We start from the raw sequence: 6,000 nt of genomic DNA, 5'->3' as shown, positions 1-6,000 counted from the left end.
TTCGAAAGAGTGGTCGCTTTTGTGTGATTGTTTCCCGCTGCTTGACTGAGCTGCCGAAATTTAACTTTGCTCAGCACTATAATGTTTTATAGCTACAGTGTAGACACTAAAGTTCCAAAGGTCTCGAACAGTGCTGCTATACCGACTCGAAGACGAAAGCCCAAGTGCTTATGGATTAAATAAATGCCGAAAGTTGCCGTGAGATAAAGACGTCTTCGGGTTAATGTGCCTCATATGGCGGTTTTCGAGCCTTGAGTAGCATTGCATGGTTCTTTCATCTACCACAGAGTCCACTGGATTAGCATCTTCCAAAGCTGTCACTAACGAGAGTCAAGAAAACGCCGCTTTTTGATAATCTCCAAGCGTTCGGCGCTGCTCAGCGGAGGCTTTCCATGACGCTGCAGCGTCAGGGAATCTTCATATTTGCTTTCGCAATTATCGCCGAGATTTCATGCTCCTATGAACAAATTCCACCGGACTTACGTCACAAAAATGCGGAGGCACTGTGTTGGTAGGCAGAAGATGGTCTGCCTTCCGCAGTTTCTCTCGGGTTTCCAATGCTGCATGTGGTTTTCTCAGTCAAGCAACGAGAAAAAGAAACGGTATGCTGATCAACTGCGTCGCGATTGGATGTGAGTCATGTCACAGCTTAGTTTAGTTTGTTGGCGCACATCGCAGCCATGTGCGCTTATGGCTTTCACAACGCTTATGGCATCTCACAACGTCGTTTTCCCTTCAGCGCGCGGAAGTTACGTGCGGCCGTCGCTATAACTCTACCAATAATGTCGACATCAGCCTACTTGTGTTTACAAACACAGAATTGATATATAAAGAGGGAACAGGTGCTCATCTCTATTCCTAAAGACGATAGTTTTAAGTGCGAATGCACTTTATAAGCAATGCTGAATCAGCCGTCCGCGGTGCGCCTCCACCTCTCTCCTAGCAACGGCGCGAGGGATTGAAAGGAGCGTCTGTAGCAATGGCGCAGCGACATCACACACCACGTGATTGTGTGCGCTCCGCCCTCCGCTCCGTGCCTGCCTCCGTGGCTGCGCGCGCAGCCACGACTTGCTCGAGATGGGCAAGTTGTCATACGTATGGATCGATTCATCACAGGCATCAACCTCGACTGCGACACCTCCAACAACGAGTACAACGCAATCAAATGTGAACATTGCACGCGTTGTTGAAGATGTCGTGCCGGTTGAAGACAAGGCAGCGCGGTGAAGGGCCCGTGACGCCGACCTCAAGCAGGCGAAGCGGCCCACGGACATAAACATCATTTTAGTGGGAATTTACTCTCACATATACGCGTAAACTCACCAAGCTTTCCCGAGAGGGTCTAATGATTCCTGGGAACCACATTGGGATCACAAGGGGGAGTTTACGTTAACTCACTGGCGAATGCCAACGGATTTTAACTTTACTCCCCCTCATAGCATCACCCTGTGTATTCGCACTTAACCATGTTCACCCTCGGGGAAATGCTTAGGAGTTTTTCTTGGAGACCTTCGACGGATAATTGTTGGTATGTCTGTCCATTTGTCTGTTATCACTCTAAAGTTTATCACTCTAAAGTTTATTCGGCACCTAAGGATAACCCAAAGCGCCGAACCCATCCACAGCGCCCACCAATATTTCTCAAGGTTCAGCGTTAATACTTTTGCGTTCGTCATTTGAAAATCAATCATTGCGCATATCTGAGGCGTTATAACATCATGTCAATAGGCTGTATGTGTGCCTTTTCACTAGAAAAGACATACATAAGTATTTCTAAGGACCGTAACGCTTATCACGCTGCGCGGACGATGCAACGCTTGCACGAAAAGGTGAGCGTTTCCAACGCTTTGCTAAGACGGCAGGATGGTGGCACATACCCGTCGACTTGCGTTCTTCACCTTATCACCTCAGGGACGGGCACGCACGCCGCGTGTGCTTCGGTTTCCAAGATAACTGCCAGATAGCGCTCATGTCTCACGTGTGACGCGACTTGATGCGCTCGTTCGCCTCCGCTGCACGCTCGAGGCACTCCGACGCAGCGCCTTCAGAATACAAGTGACCAATTTCTTGCGCAGAACATCAAATAAACGTTTTTTTTTTCACTCTTTCCAGACGCAAGACTGTCGTCTTTCGGTGACATTTGAAGTGTAACATGCATATACGGTGCCAATTTCTTCTTGTTTATCTACGTGAATACGGTTCATCTTCGTGTTCTTTAATTTTTTTTCTTTATACAATTCTACCTATCTTCTTTGTCTTCTTTCTGTCATCTTTCTTTGTACCTTTATCTCTTTTTACATTGTGCTCAACCCTTTCCCTCATAACACTCACCTTGCTCCTCCTCACTCTCATTTTTTTTCGATCCGTTCGCTAACCTGTTCCAAGCAAAGTTATGTCACGCTTCACCTTCTTTTCGCAAATGTTTTCTTTACCACGTTTTCTTTACCTTCACCCTCACTTCATGCGCGTGACTATTCAGTGATATAGCTGTTGTACTGGTGCATATTCTACACTGTGCAAGGCTATATCAAGCTTTGTAATCTCTCCCCTGCTCTTTTCTTTTCTTCTTGTCTTCACATCACTTATCCTCACAGACACTTTTATTTTTTTTTTCAATTCAATTCTTTGTTGACCATCAGCACAGAAGAAAGTCTCGGAGTTCCAAAACTGTCAGGTGGACGATTTCGGAACTCTTATTAGTCAATTGTTAATATCAATATTGCATGTAAAGGCAAAAAGCAGTTAAACAGTAAAAAAAAAGACGCGAGAAATAATGAGCAAATCTAATAAGAGAAAAGAAGAATGGAAAGAACCAACAAAAGTTAAATGTGTACAAGAAGCCTAACTTACGAAAAAATTGTACAAAACTAATTATAAATGATAAAAATTTCAATTAACGTCACTTACTGTTGTTACAAAACGGACCCCTGCAACTGTTTTGACTGGGCTCTGGGGTCTTACCTGTATAATAATAACCAGCCATTATATGTATGATACACAATAAAACTGATTGATTGATTGATTGATTGATTGATTGATTGATTGATTGATTGATTACATAAACGTAAGGGTTTGTAAAAAACACAGTGTACAATTGATGTATAAATACTGAAACATGCTGGCAACTAATTTGAACAAAATCTTAAATTTCTAGATGGTATAACTATCAGTTAAAGCGCACGAATAAACATAAAGGATGAGAGGACAAGCGCTTAATTTTAATATTTATTCGTGCGCTTTAACTGATAGTTATACCATGCATATTCAACTAGCCCAACTTTTGATTCTGCTAAATTTCTAGAGACAAGAAACCGAAGATTGGAGAAAAACGTTCGACGCAATTCTTTTATACATAGTGTGGGAGTGGTATTGTAACGGAATGAATTAAACGCTTCACGTATATAATCATTATGAATCGATAGCGAGCAATGTTCTTAGTAGATGTGTCTTCATGTGTTTTTCTATTAATAATGTTGTGCAGCATGCTTGAATATCTAATGGAAATATATTCCAGAGTTTAATGGCAGTGAAAACAGTGGTGAATTAACCATAATTGGTGTTTATTCGGGGAAGCAAAATGTCGCTGGTAAATGAAAATCTAGTGTCATTACTATTACTTAGAGCAGATGCTCAAAATGTATTGATAGTGATTTCATAGTTACGTGTGTGATATATTAGTAAAAACAGATTAAGCTTAATCATGTATCGTAGTGGTGGTATGGTTAAAGAAGTGTTATTTAGTACCGAATGAGACATGTAACTAGAAAACTTATGATCCGAAAGGCTTGATTCTCTGAATGTTGTAGATGTGTTAAATGCGTCGTATATGTGTTTCCCCAGACGGAAATGCAGTATTGAAGGTGGCAATGTGTAAATGCGTAATAAAGTGAACTTCTGATATGCTGTGGGAAAAACTAGCGTGTTAAAATGAGTACTCTCATTCCAAAATCGATCTTTCTTTAAGATCATTTCAGCATGCCGGTTAAACTTAAGATGACGATCGAGCTTGACCACAAGAAAGATGACTTCGTGAGTAGGTTAAAGAACAGGATCATTAAGGATAAGTGGGGGTGCAGATGGAATGACACATTAATTTCTATGAAGAAGCATAAATTGGGTTTTAGGTGCATTGATACGAAGTTTGTTTTTTTATGCACCAAACAGATAAGTTGCTCAGGTCAGAGTTGAGTCGGGTTATTATTGTACCCATGCAATTGCTAGAAATAATTGTAGTGGTGCCGTCAGCATGTAAAATGGATGAGATGCTAGTTAGACAGTTGGGAAGATAATTAATGTATACGAGAAATAAGATGGGACCTAGAAGTGAGCCTTGTGGGACACGCATTATGACTGGTTTAACATGTCATAGTGAACCTTCGAAATTTACAATCTGCGTTCTGTTAGTTAAATAGCTTCGAATGAGTGAAAGTGCTGGGCCACAAATGCCCACTGCTTCCAGCTTATGATATAGGGTGTCATGACAGATGTTCATGAGAGATGTCATGAGAGATTACAAAGTCTACAAATACTTAGCCGACAATATGGCCGTTGTCAAGGCTATGCTCTATTTTGTCAGTGAATGATAAAATAGCTATTTCAGTGGAATAGTTTCTGCGAAACTCATGTTGTTCAGGTAATAGAGGATTAAATCTTTAGAAATAGTTTGCTCAGTGGTTAACAAGTAGCTTTTCTATGATCTTGCTAAAGAAAGGGTAGCATAGAGATTGGCCGATAGCAAGATATTTATTCTCTGTCACCTTTTCTGAATATTTGAGTTATTTTGCCATGCTTTAACTTTTTGGGAAAACACATCTTTTGAACAAGTTGTTAATTATATGCGCCAATACTTCAACAATGTGAGGTGATAACATTTGATTTTAGACGGCTGTAAATCGTCGAGACCAGGTCCAGTAGTCCGTAAACTAGGGATTGTGTCTGACACTTTTTTGTGTGAGGTGCGATATAGATAAAATAAATAAGGGGTCTGATTGAGTATTGACTGGGTTGGCTGAGTGTTGACTGTGTGACAGTGATTGAGTGTTGACTGTGAATGCTCAGGTGTAGGACGGCATAAAGCATTGAATTCATTTGCGAGGTCAGTGGCTTCCGTTACCACCCTCGTTCCTGTATTCAGTTTATTAGAATTGCGCCTAGGACAAGACAAATGAACAAGTGACCTGATTGTATCCCATCTTTTACGAGTGTCATTTTTGTGTTTAGTTATTGAATTCTCAAAGTAGGTACGCTTAGCTTCTTTCAAGAGTCCGCCGCGTGTATTAAAATAAGCTACATATCGCTGCTGCAACGTTACATTGAAAGGCTGGCGCTTGAACTTTTTGTGAAGGTTTTTACGTTTATTAATGCTTTGTAAGAGGGCTGTTGTTATCCATGGGTTTCTTGGAGCTAAAAACTAGTGTGAGACCTGTGTTATGCTCATACACTGTGAGTTTGCCGTTCTAACTTTGTTATTAAATTGCTGGAATGTTATGACTGGATCATTTGCTGAAAGAATCGATTTCAAATCTATTCTGAAATTTGTTTGACGAACTTTGTGGGGATCGAGAGCGCCCACGTAGCGGCAGTGGAGGACATAGCATCCCTACACGGTTGCGCTTAGTAGGTAAACCTAGTGCAAACCTATCTCCACAACTTTAAAGGGTTGAAAGTGGGCTTTTCCTCTGTTTTTATGCACATGCATGTTGGTTGAATTTAACAATGCAAACACGGGCTAGTGGTCCATAATATGAACAGTGATTACTCCAGCGAGTTGCTCAATTTATTAATTTGAATATATGTGGCACATTAATGATTTAAAACAACAAAGGGGACATCTGCCAGGGACAGCTATTGGTGAATCTAGGCCACAACCTTCATAGCATGGGGTGTAGTTAGAGCAATGACTATCATCAAGGTGAGCAATGCCTGCGTTTGTGTCACCGAGAATGATGACATTCTTGTTTTCATTAGCAATAACGTTCAAGATAGCATCTAGCTAAGAGG

The sequence above is a fragment of the Rhipicephalus microplus genome, unplaced genomic scaffold (assembly GCF_043290135.1).
Source record: "Rhipicephalus microplus isolate Deutch F79 unplaced genomic scaffold, USDA_Rmic scaffold_18, whole genome shotgun sequence".
In the NCBI taxonomy this organism is placed as follows: domain Eukaryota; kingdom Metazoa; phylum Arthropoda; class Arachnida; order Ixodida; family Ixodidae; genus Rhipicephalus; species Rhipicephalus microplus.
The sequence above is the reverse complement of the archived record's forward strand: the minus strand, read 5'-3'. Positions refer to the sequence as shown.